The sequence below is a fragment of the Myodes glareolus genome, chromosome 10 (genome assembly GCF_982192425.1).
Source record: "Myodes glareolus chromosome 10, mMyoGla1.1, whole genome shotgun sequence".
Classification (NCBI taxonomy): Eukaryota; Metazoa; Chordata; class Mammalia; order Rodentia; family Cricetidae; genus Myodes; species Myodes glareolus.
The window spans coordinates 24,375,284-24,393,188 of NC_142035.1; the positions used below are offsets into that span (position 1 = coordinate 24,375,284).

General features: G+C 40.6%; 1 protein-coding gene across 1 annotated transcript in view; it reads right to left on the bottom strand.

Annotated features, from left to right (window-relative positions):
- The window catches only part of Raly (RALY heterogeneous nuclear ribonucleoprotein), an 81,235-nt gene that overhangs the window by 54,781 nt on the left and 8,549 nt on the right, over positions 1-17,905 (bottom strand). The gene's annotated exons all lie outside the window — the stretch shown is intronic.

Here is a 17,905-nt window from a genome sequence, read left to right on the forward strand (position 1 = left end):
CTTAAAAGAACAGTAATAATGGTCCATTATATAAATCTTGCTTATTTTTTGAGACAGGATCTCATGTAGCTCAGGCTGGGCTTCAATTCACTATGTAACCAAAGATGGCCCTCAACTCCTAATCCTCCTGCCTCCACTTCCCAATCCTGGTTAAGCACAGACATGCACCACACCAAACCCTGGACTCTGGTGCTGTTGGTCTACTGTATTTGGCTTTTTGGTGTTTTGTTTTTGGTTTCTGGAGATAGGATTTCTCTGTGTAACAGTCCTGGTTGTCCTGGAACCCTTTGTAGACAACCAGGCTGGTCTTGAACTCACAAAGATCCACCTGCCTCTGCCTCCTGAATGCTGGGATTAAAGAAAGAAGCCGACACCAATGCCTAGTCAGCTATCAGCCTATTGTTACACAGAGTTCACAAAGATGCATTACTTTTCTGTAACCACTTTCTTATTTTTCTGTGACAAATACGTAACAAAAAGTCACTTAAGGGAAGGCTCAGTAGTTAAAAGCACTTGCTGCTCTTGCAGAGGACCAGTGTTTAGTTCTAGGCACCCACAAGACAGTTGACAACCACCTATAACTTCAGTTCCAGGTGATCCAACGCCCTCTTCTGGTCTCTGCAGGCCATCAGGCAGATGTGGTACAATACATACATGCAGACAAAGACATATAAAATAAAAATAAATCTGCTCTTTAAAATCCAGTTATGGAAGAAGAGTCTATTTTGGCTTTAAGATGTAATACAGGGAGCTGAAGAGATGGCTCAGAGGTTAAGAGCACTTGTTCTTGCAGAGGACCAAGGTCCAATTCCTAACACCCACATGGTGACACACAATCATCCATAACTCCAGTCTAAAACCCAGCAGGAACCTGGCACACAGATGATATAAAGGAATATATGTAAGCAAAACATTCTCACACATAAAACATTTTTTAAAAAGGCAGACAGATAGATAAATAGACTGAGAGACAAAGGGATATAGAACAGGCAAAATGGTTTAGTAGATAAAGGTACTTTATGGAGCCTGACCACCTGAGTTTCATCCACAGGACCCAAAAGGCAGAAGAGGAAAACTGACTTACCAAGAGGCTTGTCCTCTGACCTATATGCATGCTCATACATACACAATTAAATTAATAAGTCAGTATTAGAAAGAAAAAAGGAGAGATATAGTTCACTATTGAGAGTGAGGGAGGCATAACAGCACACCGTGTCAGGAAGCAGAGGACAGGAAGGGGGCTGGGCTATATAACCTCAAGCTCTCCCACAGTAACCTGCTTCCTTTGGAGAGACTCCAGTTACAAAAGTGTCTAAACCCTTCCAAAACAGCATCACCAGATGTATTTGACCAAAGTGGTCAAATACATGAACTTACAAGGGACATTTCACTTGCAAACCACAACATAAGCTTTTACCAAATGGACCACATTTCTTTTTCAACCGTTTACTTATTTATGTGGAGTGATGATATCTTGCACATGAGTATGCTGTGGTTCATGTGTGGAGATTGGAAGACAACTTGCAGGTGTCAGTTCTCTCCTCTTACTATGTGGGTCCCAGGTATTAAACTCAGGTTGTCATACTTGACAGCAAGTTCCCTTACCAACTGAGTCATCTTACTGCCCCCACCCCACCAATTAAAGACTGATTTTATTTGGGGGCTAGAGAGGAGGCTGAGTGCTTAAGAGTATTTACCTGTATCAGACATAAACCTGTATCAGACATAAACACTTGTTATATGCAGCTCCAAGGCCCTCTTCTGACCTTTGTGGATATCCACACACACATATGGCATTCACTCACACAAACATATACACACAAATAAAAATAAAAAAAAATCTTAACACACACAAAAAATAAAAATCACAAAGTATTATTATTTATTTTTCTTACTTTTATTTATGTGTTTTATGTGAATGTCAAATGTGTGCAAGTACCCAGAGAAGCCAGAAAACATCAAAACCACTAAACCAACAGTTACAAGTAGTTGTAAGTCACTGGATGTGGGTGCTCAGGGGCCTTAGTGTGCTACTCTGGAAGAACAGCAAGTGTTCTCAGTCACTTAATCACTAAGCCATTTCTTCAGCACCTGAAGACTATATTTTAAAGGTTTAAATTATTAGCAAGTGGGCCTATCCTGAATTATCTGATCAAAGCACCTTATACAGTAATATGGAGAGCTTTCTGAAAATTAGCATTTACTGTGTCTTGGATGTGTATTCTACCCGTTTCTGGGAACCACATTACTATGGCCTAATTAACTGCAAGTTAAGACTGAAGAGAATTACTCCTCCCTTAGGCCATGCTATTTATTTTAGAGCATTCCATCTAAAAATAGGGAACAGATTCTACAAAAGTAAAAGAAAACAGGAATATATAAGTAGAGACTAAGGGAAAATAAATTATAAAGTAATATAAAATTATGAAAACACTGGAGCTTGGACAGCAAAGGTAGGATAATCAAGCAAAGCCCAGGGATGGAGAAAGGGAATACTTCAAGGGGTAGAAGGCTATAAACTTGACAGAAATAATCATTTCTATATTTGTAAACAAATATTTAAACAACATGTCTTTACAGATCCCTTGGTTGTTTACAATAAATAATTTCCAAAGTCTAAAGGAAGGCTACTTGAAAGAAGGTACTGAAGCTATCTTCCTGAGGAAGGGGGAAAAAGGAGTAACCAGAGTGGAAGAGAACAGCTCCAAGCTCCCTCCAGCAATGCCAACCAGCAGAGGGCCTCCTCCAATTCACTTCTGCTATAATCAGTACTTCTGAGCTCACAACTGCCCAAACGCAGGCAATGAAAGATTAAAACAGAGCAAACAGTCATTGTCCATATACAAGCTGGCATATGGATTTGCTAGTTCTAGTTCAGCTTCCCCAACCTCCCACTTTCAAAGCTGCCCTCAACCCTTTTTCTGTGAGTCCTGCTTTTCTTAGCCTTGTAGTTCTTATAAGACTCCTCCCATTCACAAAGACACCTAACCTTGACTAGAATAATAAATCCAAATGCGGTATTGCTTCAATAAGATCTCACAACATAAAAATTCAGTCAGATAACAAAGTCGTCCAGCAAAATCCTACCCTACTCCCTAATGAAGACGTGTGTCAGAATGCCTGGCAAAACCAGTAACAACATCAGACAATAAGAACATAATATATGCCACAAAGATTGAAATTCAATCCAGGTAGCCTCCAGCCTGCCTGGAGGAATGCCCTAAGAATACAACAGATGTGCAAATTCTTGCCTTTGCATATTCTGGGAACTAAGTAAGAACATTTTTCCTTTCTCAGCTGAAGCTGTCTCCAGTTTTCCCCTCCTCCTTCCCTAAGAACCAATCCTGCAGAAATTATCAAGGGAGGCACAAGTAATTACTGTTTTCTTTTCTCCATGCTAATGAGACAGTTGGATGGTTCCCCTTCCCCCTCTAGAGCTAGAAGGAGAATCTCAGGCTTTATAATCAGAAACCAACACACCAAAGCTCATGCCAGACAGTATTCTGTGCAATTGAGACTATACAGAAGATAGCTTTTCTATCTCTGAAGGACTGTACCACCTGACAAGTGAGGTCATCAATGAACCTCCTTATTCAACCAATGTGCTTTCCACATTATCCAGACTTTGTGATGAAGAACCAATGTGGGGTTCCCTCAATGTGGAGGCTGAACGGTAGGTTTCGAATTCATGTCAGTTTTAAACCAACAATAATAAAGTTATGTAGATGTGAACTCAACCCAAGAAACCAAGGCCTGGGGTGAAAGACCAGGATCTGAGACAATGATAATCTTATACTTCTCCACCAAATTAACACCACAGGGGAATAGGATAGTTGCACAAAAATTAAAAATAAAATGTGTAGATTTTAGTTGGGATTCAAGTCATTTATATGAAGGGAAGACTATCCTACAGGAAGAAGGAACCTCAAGTATAGTAAGACCCTAAAGTGTCTATACTAGGATCTCAGGCTGCTCAATTCCAGATGAAGAAACTGGGGGGGGGGGGGTGCTTTGCTTTTTGAGACTCATTTCTTGCCTATATCAAACTAATTATAATTTCTTCCCCTCCCTATAAGGCCTGGGTATCAACCTTTCCTCCCTGTTATCTTACACTAGGCTCTGTAGGGCAAGATCTTGCGGAGCTCTAGCAGCCGTTCAGGACGGTCAGCTGACCATCAATCAGGCTTTACTACTTAAATAGGCTCAGGTCCATTTGAAAGCCCCTACCTTTGTCAACTGCCTTGAACTTAGATCCTTCCTAATAAGACAAAAGCACATCTCTGAACTCCAGACCAGCCTTGCCCAATAACCAGTCTCCAAAGGCTATTTATTTGCTACCATTTCCATTGAGTCATTCTTTTTCCAAGCTCCTGTAAGAAAAGGTAGCAAAGTACAGTTGAAGTAGCAAGAAAATAGATCTCACTTTGACCCCTGGCCAGAGCACCCAAACTGGTGACAGTGCTTCGATCACTCCTGTTTTCTTGTCTATTTCCTCTACCACTTCCATACTCTCAATGACTCAATCAATGAAAGACACTGTCTACAGCAAATGATAAACTATAAAATGAAGTTCTGTGTGTGTGTGTGTTTGTGTGTACACAAGGAGGAAGAGGAATACATAATTTGCCCAGTTCTATACCTGGTTGTTCTTCCTGTACCTCGGATTTTCAAGGCCAAGTGTCTGTCTACACTGAACTAAACTGCCCACTCTGGAAACATGTTTTGCTGAAATTCTCTCAACAGCTGGATCTGACTCCCAGGGTTGGTTCCACTCCAAGTAACTGAGTTCTGCCAATTCCTAGATTCTTGCTATTAAGAGCAGCTACAGACGGCTAGTCTTCAGTTAAAGGTGGTGAATCTTAAGCACACAAAGGTGCATGCATAAACTCATACTCAACATTGAAGGAGAAGGAACTTCAGAAAAAGGTTAAAAAAAAAAAAAGGATGTGCTCTTTGACACTGTTTCCTTGAAGAGAAATCCCAAATCCCCAAAAGTGAACATCTGTACTGTAACTTAAAAGAATCAAAGATATCCACCATGATGGGCTGTACCCTAAAACCATGAGTCTCTTCTTCCTGAAATTACTTGTCAGCCACTAGCTGATTAAACTAACAGATTTTTAAAACAAAACAAAACAAAAGGTTGGGACCTGAGGCAAAGTCTTAGCAGTTAAGAGCTCTTCCAAAGGACCAGAATTACAATTCTCAACACCCACAATGGACAGCTCACAGTCACCTATATATAACCTCAACTTCAAGAGATTCAACACCCTCTTCTAACCTCTGCAGGTAACCACATGCATATGTGCATACACACATAATACATATACACATAAGTAAAAATAATTCTTTTTAAAAATACAAATGGAATCACTGCTGCATTAAACCTGACCCACGTGGTTTGCAGGATTTGGAAGAGATTTGCAGGAGCCATACGAGAAAATAACTGAAGACTAGAAAAGAACTAAATGATATAAGCAGAGCTTAATGGGTCACTGTGGAAGGTTATTCTAAAGGAGCTCCAAAGAGTGGAAAGAAAACACAAATGCAAATAGTCAAGACAAGAGAAAGGCCTGGTCAAATGGCTCAGTAGGCAAGACATCTGCCACACAAGCCTGATAACCCAAGATTCAATCCCCAGAACCAACATAAAAGTGGAATCAACTTCACAAAGCTGCCTCTGACCTTCACATCTACACTAAAGGCACTGTATGCCCTGCCCCCTTGCATTCTTCAAAATGTGTGTGTGTGTGTGTATGTGTTTGTTTAAAGAATTTATTTTGGCTCAAAGTTTCAGGGTAGACACTACAGCAAGAGCATGAGGCAACTGGGCACACTATAACCATAATTAGCAGATTGGGCTGAGACTAATACTGGTGCTTAGTTTACTTTTTCCTTCTTATTCAGTCTGGGACCCTCAGCCTATAAAATGATGCTATTCACATGCTGTTAAATCTTTCCAAAAACGCCTTCATAAACACATCCAGAGGTATGTTCCCATGGCGATTCTAAATCCCAAACTGACAATGAAGATTAGCTACCTCTATAGGAATGGACTAGAAACCATTAATGTTTCACTTTGGTAAAACATCTGGCTACATTCTCTTTATGTCCTAAAAAACATGAATATGGTGAATATAAATAAACTAATGTGGTAGAAGAAATTTCTTGACAGTATAACACTCAGGTTGTGGTATGATTACTGCTTGTTGCATTTACCTAGGCTTACAGCAAGAGGAAGCAACAAGTAAAGCAAAAAAAGATGGAAAATAAGAAAAGGAGCTTTTAAATTAAAAGTCTGATTAAAGTTGAGAAGAGAGTTATGTGGACAAAGTAGCTGTCAGTTGTTGAAAATATTAGCACTGTTAAAGAGAAACCTCGTGTTCTGCACTGGGACAACAAGAAAGATGGCATGAGTGCAGGATTCAGTCTATTGACAACTTTGGGCAATCCTGTCCCAAGTGTCACTTAGGGAAGCGTTTTCTGCCCATCAGGAACAGAAGCAGCAGTTATAATCCAAGAGGACCATGCTGTATCTCAAGCTGGAAGAACCTGGTATCTCCCACTGGTGCTGGTTTACTAATATGCAAAGTACAAATTCAAATCAGTTAAAGCACAGGTCATAATCCCAGCACTAAACAGAGGTTGTAAGGTTTGTTGTTTGCCCCACTGGGTTTTCAGTCTTACTTTTAGCCCATCACTGTTTACTATCCTCTCAACCTACACTTTCAGAATGGAAATGTTTCCTTTGTGCCACTGTATATATTGAAAGTATGTAACTTTGTTTTTTTAATATTTATAAGGGCTCACAGCTAAGAGTGTGTCTCATGGCTCAGGTGAGAATTTGGACTTACAAGGACCTTTGAAGATATACAGAATATATTTCTCATTTTTAAATGTAAAATCAAAAAACCATCACACTGATCCACCCCATCTGATGGTACTGTCTAGGGGGACTGTGGTACCTTCAGAAGGTGAAGCCTAGCTGGAAGAGGTGGAGCTATCTAGAAGAGAGTCACTGTGACGTGGGCCCTAAGGCTTCATCTGGTTACTTACACTCTTATTGCTCTGCTGAGAGCCACTTCCACCTTGCCATTTCATGATGGGACTGTACCTTGAAATGTTAAGCAAAATAAACTCTTCCTATAACTCTTCCTTTGTCGGGTAAGCTAGTTTTCTTTTGTTGCTGTGATAAACACTCTGACTAAAGCAACAGAAGAGGAAAGGATTTATTTGATTATATTTCCAGGTCACAATCCATCCCTGAGGAAAGTCAGGGTCAGCACCACAGAGGGAACGCTGCTGGCTGGCTCTCACTCTGGCTCATGTTTAACTAGCTTTCTTACACAGCCCAAGACCACCTGTCTAGTGGCAGTGCTGCTCTTGGTGGGTTGATCCCTCCTGCATCAATTAATAAAACGATCTACCACAAGCATAACCATAAACCAATCTGATGTACACAATTCTTCAACTGAAGTTCTCCAGTCACATGACTAACTACAGACTGCATTGACAACTGATGCTAACAATACAAATGTCAATTAGTACTTATGCTAGTTTCTGGCTAGGGATAAATTCAGCCTTTGGTTTTTGGCAGTTGAAGGATAGAAACAAATTCAATCTGGCTACAACAAATGTCAGCAGTAATGAAGAAAAAAGGTACATGGTATTTTGAAATTACTATGAGCTCTTCTCCCACACCTCCAGACACTTTCATTCACCAAACCCTCTGACCAACTTCTTTTTGAGAAAGGGTCTCACTATGTATCCCTGGCAGGCCTTGAACTCAGAGAGGTCCACCTGCCTCTGCCTCCCAACTGCGGGGATTAAATGTGACACCACACCCACCATCCCTAACCTAACTATTTTCTATGACATTTGTTTTTCCAACTGGAGGATTTACAAAATTCCGTAAGAATCAAACTGGTGAGGCTTTTCTATATCCTACTTACTACATTATACTCATCTGAGCCTCTAAGCAGTTAGATGACCAGGACAAGGTTATACAGTTAATAGAAGTACATTAGTAGTTGCCCACATATCAAATGCCTTTTTCTGACTACGTTGATGATATTTCAACAAAGTTGGTTTTCACAAACTTGAGAGGCAGATAGGACAAGTGTTATCTGTTAAATCACATTGTTTCTTTTAATATTACCAACCTATTTCAGGCTTAGTCCTAACATTTATCTTCTCTCAGAAATCCTATATAATTAACTAACTCAGCTATCAGCCAATCTTTTCTGTGTAGGGCTGGACAGCTAAACGCTTAGGCTCCGAGGACAACAACAGCAGTTTCTGTAGTATTCAACACATCACTACGATGCAAAATCAGTCGTAGGTGAACACATAAGTTCTGTGGGTCTGTGGCTGCATACCAGCCTGTAATCATAATTTACCGACACTTGCTCTAACTAACCTACTTGCCTCCAATCACTTCTGCCTGAGAATATGCCATATACACTGCTATCTCAGCTCTGTACCTTCAATAAATTCAATTCTTCTTGCCTACTGGGTGAAGTTTAAATTCTACCCTCATCTACCATATCCTTTCCCTATTCACTACTCACATCACACCAGACTGTTATCTCCTGACAACACCTAACTTGGCCAAGCTATTTCCTAAGACCTGCAGTGCTTTTCTCCATTCCTCTCTTTTTCTTCATTTAAGGACAAGCTCAGTGAAAACGGCTGTGGTGAGTCTTTGTGGATGATCAGTGGAAAAAAGTAATCCTTTCTCACTTTCCTGACCATCTTTCTCCAGGTAAATCTGTCCAGCAGATATCACCTACATGTTGAGTGTTACAGTCAACTTTTCACATGCCTACATGTCTTAATTTACTAGGCACTCTTGAAAGCAGAACCTGTATCTGAAGTATCTATGTACTCATTTCAGTACGTCATATATATATAAGACACTCAAACTTTCTAACACTGAGTAAGGCTTATTCTGCCCTGCATAATTTGTCAGATATGCATGACTGTCACTGCTTCATCTTGGGAGCAGGGACTGTGTTTTACTTAATTACATCTCTACCTATTAGCATAAAACATAGCAGTCAGTGTCAAGTGACTTAAAAGGCTTCTCTGATTCTAGCAGAATTTCTGACTCAGTAGTATCAACTGATTTTTCAGTTTCATGGGCTTGGACCTAATCCTCACCCCAAGATCTTTTTTGAGGCTAGTCAGGTAACTAGTTAAGACGAGGCATCCATTAAGATTGTACAGAGCTAGAGGAATTGGAGATCTATGAAAAGACTTCTGTTTTCAGACTTCCTTGTTCCTAAACTCAAATTGTTAATGGTTTTGTTTGCTTGCTTTTTGAAGGCTAATCTTGACTAGCCTTGAATTCCTGGTGATCCTCTTTGCCATCAGCCCCCTGCGTGCAAGGATTACAGGTGCTCATTACCACAGATGGTTAAACAATGTTCTCAATACTAGTCTTAAACTTACCCAAGAACAAGGTCTAGCCCTAGATCAACAGTCCTCTAACAAGTGTCATTTCCTTGATCTTCAAAGCAGAGAATTTCATTGAAAAGCCCAATTTCAACCGAAGGAAAAAAATTAGATGTGGTAACAACCATCTTGATGGCATCTCCAACGCACACCTTTACAGAGATTGTGTCCAGGGTAAGCCTGCAGCCCACCACTACAGCTCCCCTTGCTTGGAAAATCTGTGGGAGCAAAGACTAAGCAGCTGAGAAAAAAAATAAAAGCTTTTTTTCTCAGAAAAGAACACCATTTCATCTGGGTAAATGAGCCTGTCACAGGCCTGGGGTACTTACTATATCTGCCATTTCGGGATTACGGCTGTCAAGTTCTAATTAGGGTAATTAGAGTTAAAAATGTAATTTCATTTCAGAGGTATTTTGAACAGATTCCATTAATTTCTTTTTTAAAAAGCATACAGAGAGGAGGGGCAGACTATATGGAGCTAATGGGATTTTGCCAGAAAAACCAACCAATTTGCCCAGGCCAGAATTTTCAAATCACTGCCAAGAACTCAGTACCTCTGGCAGGGTTGGTACAAAAGACTGCTGGTTTTCAGCTTTTCTCCCTCCTTCCTTCTACAGGATTCTAGAAATTTCGATTGGTACCTGCTAATAAATCTGTTACTCCACCTGAAGCCCGACATCACTCCCATCCAATGGCTACAGCTGAAATGTGGCAAAGGGCAAGGACTCTAATGTCCACTCCTTTACCCTGTGTTCTTGAACAAAACTATGCTTTTATTTGTGTTGGTCCCTTCCCTACCTTAACTCTTACTTTTCCTTCAAACCACAAGTAAAGCCTGGCATGGTAGCCACACCTTTAAATCCCAGCACTAAGGAGGCAGAGGCAGGCAGATCTCTGTGAGTTCAAGGCCAGCCTGGTCTACACAGAGCATTTCAAAAAAAAAAAAAAAGGAAGAGAGAGAGAAAACAAAGAAAAAAAATGGGGATGGAGAGATGTTTCATCAGTTAAGAGCACTGGCTACTCTTCCTGAGGATCTAAGTTCAAATCCCAGCACTCACATGGCAGCTCAAAACTTTTTCTAACTACAGTTCCAGGGGATCTGATTCCCTTACATGGACAAACATGCAAAACACCAATGAACATAAAATAAAAATAAATCCTAAAACAAAACAAAAAAGAAACAGGTAAGACCCAAGTGTGGTGGCATACACTTGTCATCCCAGCACTGAGGAGGTAAGGTAGGAGGCCAGCCTGGACTACATGAAATTCCATCTCAAAAAAGCAAAAGCACAAATCATTTATGTTCCTCAGGAAAGCCCATTTTTATCCTTATACATAATCCTATTAAGGGGCACATACCATCCACTATGGTTTGTATCCTTCCCTAAATGATGCTAGATTGTGAAGTTATCTAGGAATTCTTAGCACTAGCCAAAGTCCTAATGCGTAAGACAACACTCATCAAATACTTGTTGAAAGACCAACAATAGGAAGAATAGGGTCTGGCACAACACAGGTAACAGAACATGCTAAGCCTTCAGGTTCTCAATGCCTAGAAATATCCTTTACAATTTGGCATCACTCTGAAAGACTGCCCATTGATCCCAAATAATGACTGATCACTCCCATTAGAACCTGCTCATTCCTTAGACCTTGACAAGTAGTTAAGAAAGCAAAAATGCAAGCAGAGCTCTCCCTAATAACTTTATTACCACTGGCTTTAAAAGAAATTTCCTCCAGTCTTTAAAGGGTTACAAGGATAGGACCTGATCTTCAATAGAATATATATGAAGGTAAAGGCAGGCCCTGATTTAAAAAAAAAAAAATCAGTAGCTGAAATTACACTTATCTCAAATGTTATTAGACATCACAGACAATGACAATGTGCTACGTAACAAGGAACAGTCAAGTCTTTTTGCTTTGACTTCTATAAGCTTCCATTTCCTTTTCTAACCTACTCTGGTAAATTGGAAGAAATAAACATGCAAAAGAGCTTACCCTACCTATTATATGAAACATTTATTAAGTATTAAATAAGTGACTTCCATCTCAGGAGGTAGTCGATAACTAAGCACTAGCATGACTTTATAAGGTGAAGAAAAAAATAACAAAGAAGGATACAAGTTGACCAACCTTTTCACAATCTGTTCAGGGCAGCACTGCCTGCTACTGATCCCAGGAGAGGACTACACTTTCAGAACAATGGTGCTAACAATTATACCCAGATCCATTTCATAGTAATCAAGAGTCTCTCCAGGTCTGGCTACAAGCCCATATAGATCCATCTCTAATTAAGAACCACTGCAACACTCTTGACAGATCAGGCTCTGGACAGCCTCTATTGAATGTCCTGAAATGCCCTGCCCATAGGAGACTCTTGTGAGGTAGAAGATTCTAGACTACTCTAGTGAGCGTGTTAAACAAAAATCTGAACTAAATTCCTCATAAAGCAGTCAGATGTGGTGGCACATGCATTTAATCCCAGCACTTGGGAAGCACAGGCATGTGACTTCAAGGCCAACCTTGTCTACACAGTGCAGTGGTTCTCAACCTTCCTAATGCTGAGACCCTTTAATATCTCATGTTGTGGTGACCCCAACCATAAAACTGTATTTGTTGCTACTTTGTAACTGTAATTTTGCTAATTATGAATGCAAATATATGATATGCAGCTATCTGATATGACACCCCTGTTGAAGGGGACTTCCAAAGGGGTCCCAACCCACAGGTTGAGAACTGCTGCTCTGATCCAGTCTTCCTTCTCCTTCACCCTATTTCCAAAAGATCTGTCACAAATGACTCAGCTAACAAACAGTACACTAACTAAGCTGTCAGCAGGCATTTCTTTTAGAAACTAGTTTTTGAAATTATTATGTCTGCTTGGTCCAGGACAGTGATGGATACAATGTGAGATACTGTCTCAGTGGAAAAATAATTTTAAATTTTAAAGTCTGCTAGGAAGACAGGTAAACTCAAGGAAGAGAATAGTTGCACCTCGGTGTAAGGAGCGTATAAAACATTATTGCATTAAGTGTGTGGGGTGTGGGGCTTGGGCTCAAGTGTCAGTGTATGTGCAAGAGGGGAGGATAGCCTGCAAGAAGAGGGTGATGCTCAATATAACAATTTGTCCTACCTATCATGATTTGGGATTTCCCTCTGTATGCTGAGATTACCATTAATTAATAAAGAAACTGCCTTAGACCTATAGCAGGGCAGAACAGAGCTGGGCACAGAAAACTAAACTGAATGCTAGAGAAAGAAGGCAGAGTTAGCGAGATGACGTTGTAGCCCCCACCCCACCCCACCCCCGCCAGGAACAGACAAGCCGGACGGAACCTTGCCAGTAAGCCACAGACACGTGGCAATACACAGATTAATAGAAATGGATTAAATTAAGATGTAAGAGCTAGCCAATAAGAAATTAGAGCTAATAGGCCAAGCAGTGATTTAAATAATATACTTTCTGTGTGATTATTTCGGGTCTGAGTGGCCAGGAACAAACAAGTGGCCTCCTACTACACTATCAAGTCTCTTAGCTTCATTCTTTCTGTAGTAGAACTCAATCAAAACCAAAAGAAAAACATTTTAATTGGCTTTTTCAGCCCCAGCTCTCAATAAGAAACATCGTGCTGATAGCAGAGACAGCCTGCTCAGAAGCCTTGACTAGGTTAAGAGAGATTCGCCTGCCTCTGCCTCCGAGTGCTAGGATCAAAGGTGTATGCCACCACCACCCAGCAACATACACCCAATTTTTAAAACTGCATGCCAATTTATTATCTGTTCCATACAATTTAGGAATGGGGTAGGGGTTTGGTGCAGTGGTAAAATACTTGCCTACCATGATCAGGCCTTAAATCAGATCCTCAGCAACACACACACACACACACACACACAAAGCCCTTTCTGTGCAATTTAATATTAAGAGAAACTTTGGCATGGTGGTGCATGCCTTTAATCATAATACACAAGAGGGAGAGACTAGTGAATCTCTGAGTTCAAGGCCAGCCTAGTCAGTTCCAGGACAACCAGGGTTACATACTGGGACTCTTGTTTCAAAAAGGAACTTTTTGAAATTGCCAGTTGCAAAAGAAATCCAATGATAATTGGGTAGTTGTGATTTTATATATTTGCCACATGCAATCATGTGCCTCAATCTGAGAAATCAGCATCATAAGAACTCAAATACATTTTGAGTAATACACACTTACTGGCATCCTCTTTGTCAGGCACTCCACATCCTACAATGACCATGTTACACAGAAGATGCCTACTTTTCACAAATAGGAGCTACTGCTAATTGCAGCTATGAGAAAAAGTGCCAGGTACTAACTCCTAAATAAAACTGGTTTTATTTTAATCAGATGCCATGACACCAAACCCACTTCCTCCACTACACACTCCCAGTTTACAAATATTAGGGATAAGAAATGCAACATTAACAAAGATAAACTTACTAAGCCTTGGCTAGTTTGCTGTATTTGTCAAGTCCTATGATAGGTCAGGACACAAACTGACTAGCCACTCCTCATAAAATAAAGAGACCTCAGCTAGGCCCAGATTTAACAGCACGATAACCAGCTGAAGCCTCGTTAGGAGTTCAGCCAGACACACCTATAATCTTAGCCTAGCACTTAGTAGAGGCAGGAAAAATAGAGGTTAAACAGGTAACAAAATTAATTCGCCAAAGTTTCAAAGATGAAAGAGAAATGCCACAGATCAAAGACAACATTTACTCAGGGTCTAATAACCCAGGGGCTGCCAGTTTTGATCTCTGATCTAGAGAATAAGACACTCTAGAGAGATCTAGAAGAGAAAGCACTTGGTTGTCCCCAAAGTTAAAAGAACTGTTTTCTCTAAAAGGGACTGCTTCTCTGAAGTTCACAACTAAAATTTTCTTTTCTTTGCAAAAGAGCAAAACTGGCATCATTAGATGCCATCGGGAGTGAAAAGTCCCGCCTAAATGTTCGCTACCCCTTGAAGCAGGATTGCACTCCATTATTCTACTGCCTCCGGATTCCTTCAATATTTCCACAAAAGCAAAAACACTTTTGCCCGACAAGAGAAAAAGATTAGTTACTCATGAAATAGTAACTTGATCCCAGGAAGGTTTATTGCTAGAAAAACATTTGTTTTTTATTTACCAGGTTTCCCAAGCTATATTTACGGTCACAGAAAACACAGACACAGACACACACACACATTTATAGAACTCAACAGAATCTACCTCTTAGGGCTGAGGCAGAACTAAAAAGATTTTAAAGGGCTTAACACACAGCTTTGAGTACCAGCTCTACCAACAAATACATGATACTAAGTATAGCATAATCACAAAACGGGCACACAATTCACTATAGCTATTAATATGAAGGCAGATTCTGAACTCAGGTCAGAATTTTTTTGTTTGTTTGCTTGTTTTTCGAGACAGAGATTCCGTATGTAGCATTGAAGCCTACCCTGGAACTAGCTCTGTAGACCAGGTTGGTCTCAAACTCACAGAGATCCACTTACCTCTGCTGGAATTAAAGGTGGGAACCACCACCACTCGACTTAAAAACAAAACAGATTTTTTAAACAAATGTTCAGATTGCTCAGGAACCTAATAGCCCTCTGGTTAGTATCTCTAGAAGCTCCAACACCTCCAGACTTTAACAAATGCCCTACACACACAGAATCAAGAGCTGACTGACTAAAGTTTAACATTAGGGATCAGCCAGGATCATCTATTTCCCCCCAACCAGGTAATTTAAGGTACATTTTCTAATATTCGCTCATAGAACAAAGAAGAAAAGCTCTAAGACATGATCTATGTTCATGCCAGCCTTCAAAGTGATTTGGTAAAACTACAGAAAATAAGCACCCAGCAAGGTTCCACTGGCAGAATAAAAGCTAACAAAGAAATGGTTATTTTTCCCTGAGTAAATTACACAAGTAATAGGTGGGCTGAGACTGAGATCTTTAGGTCTCAGTGTTTCCTCCTCCTGCACTTTAAAAGAAAACGAACCCTCTACATACATAGAAAGAAGGAATTCTGAGAAAAAAAGATACACAGACTGACCTATAGGCAAGTCTGTAGGGCATTACCTTGATTAATTACTAAGGTTGGAGGGGGACCAGGTCACTGAAGATGATGCCACTCTGCAGGTGGTGCTAAACAGATATATAAATGCAAGTTTCAGGCTGGAGAGATAGCTCAGCAGTTAAAAGCACTCTTGCAGAGGATGTGGGTTCAGTTTCCAGCACCCAGTCCACAACCATCTGTATCTCCAGATCCAGGGGAATCTTTACCCTTCAGATCTCCATGCACCCACAGTTCACACACATACACACACAAGCAAAAGTCATACACATAAAATTTGTATGTGTGTATATGTATGTATTTGATTTTTTTGAGACAGAGTTTCTCTTTGTGTAGCCCTAACTCTCCTGAAACTAAAAAACAGAAAAGGAAGGGGGCTGAGCAGGCTGAAGAGATGGCTCAGTGTTTAAGAGCACTGACTGCTCTTCTAGAGGACCAAGGTTCAATTCCCAGCACCCACATGGCAGCTAACAATTGTCTGTAACTCCAAGATCTTGCTGCAGCCAGCAACCTGGATAGCCAATACTGGGGGGGGGGGGGGGGGGGGGGCGGGATTGAGACCCGTAGGCTTCTTTTCAGGTGGAAGAACAGCAACCTTTCTTTTGTCCAGCAACCTTTTATACTCTACTCCTTCTGTGGGGACCCACCGGCCAGAAAGAACAAAAACATCCTTGTCAATTACAGACCACAAGAAAGTTCCGCTGTCAGTCAGGGGGAGTGAGGGCAGCTGGATCACAACAAGATCTGACACTCTCACAGACAAACAAGCAGACAAAACACATAAAATAAAAAGAAATAACTTTTAGAAAGGGGGGGGGGGGGGCGCTGAGCAAGTCAGTAAATTTCTCTGTGGCCTCTGTATCACTTCCTCACCTTCAGGTTCATGCCCTGACTTCCCTGGTGATGAACTAGAAGCTGTAAAAGTAGAGGGAGGAAAAGATTTACTTTAACTGAGAAAAAGTATTTGGATGTTGCTTCTGGGTAGAGTCTGGAGAATATAGTCCAGAAAAAGAAATACTGGCATTTAATCATTTATAAGCAAAATCGGACAGAATATTAGAAACAAGGAGCATCTCAAACAACTGTCACTATCCTTATACTACAAGATCAACCCAGTCCAGATATTCAAGTGATTTCTCCAATCCTAGAGACTGGCTCAGATAACTCTTGCTCATCACTACAGCCCAAAGACTTTGCCTTCCTATGGAAACCTCTGCCAGTTACCTCTGACAAATGACTCATGGATTCTTCACATTAAAACTGTTTCACCATTTTACTTTGTGTACTTTTAGTAACATTACCAAATTTCCCCCATATATGGTAAGGAAAGCAAGATATAGAATATTAACCACACCTTAAGAAAAAATGATTTCTCCAGTTTACCTTATTAGTGCCATATAAGAACAGAACTTCCTGTTTCAAGTTTAGTTGTCCAAGACACTAACTCCCTCATTATCAGCTTTTTAATCTCCCCCACAGAGAATATAAACTCACTAAAGACCAGAGTGCCTCAGTAGTCACCAGTTTGGCCCACTACCTTCAACATTATCCATAACCTTTAAGAGTTGATAAAGGTATACTTCTTAATCTTTTTGAAAAATATATCTTCAAGATTTACTTTTTAATTACTTCATTATTTTATTTTGTGTATGAATATTCTGCTTGCATGCTTGTGTGTCACGTTCATGCCTGGTGCCCACAGAGACCAGAAGAGGGCACTGGATCCCTTGAAACTGGATTTACAGACAGCTGTGAACCACATGTGGATGGTGGGAATCAAACCGGTCTTCCAGCAGAACAAGTTTTTTTAACCACTGAGCCATCTCTGAAGGGGGGGGGACGGATGAACAAGGAGGAGAGCAAGAGAATGAGCGGGAGGGAGGGAGGGATGTTCTAGAAGCTAGTTCTGTCCTTAAACCTTTACATGGGTAGCGATGGAATTTAGGATGCCAGGCTTGTACAGTTACCCACTGAATCATCTCAAGAAACCATTTATCCCTTTAGAACCCGCAGGCAATGCTAAATTGTTAGAAGAAATCATGACCACAATATACTATCCTAAGTAACTTTTCTTCCTGAAGAGAAAGAAGTCCTTCAAGATGAGGGGAACCAGCTGGGCGGCGGTGGCGCACACCTTTAATCCCAGCACTTGGGAGGCAGAGGGAGATGGATCTTTGTGAGTTCGAGGCCAGCCTGATCTACAAGAGCTAGTTCCAGGAAAGGCTCAAAAAGAAAAAAAAAAAAAAAAAAAAAACGATAAGGGGAACCTTCATGTTCCCTCCATTCATTTTCTAAGACTCCATGTAGCAAAGCAGTCAAATAAGGCAGTCACGGTGATGAGCTTTGAGAATCCCAATAAGTAGACGACAAACT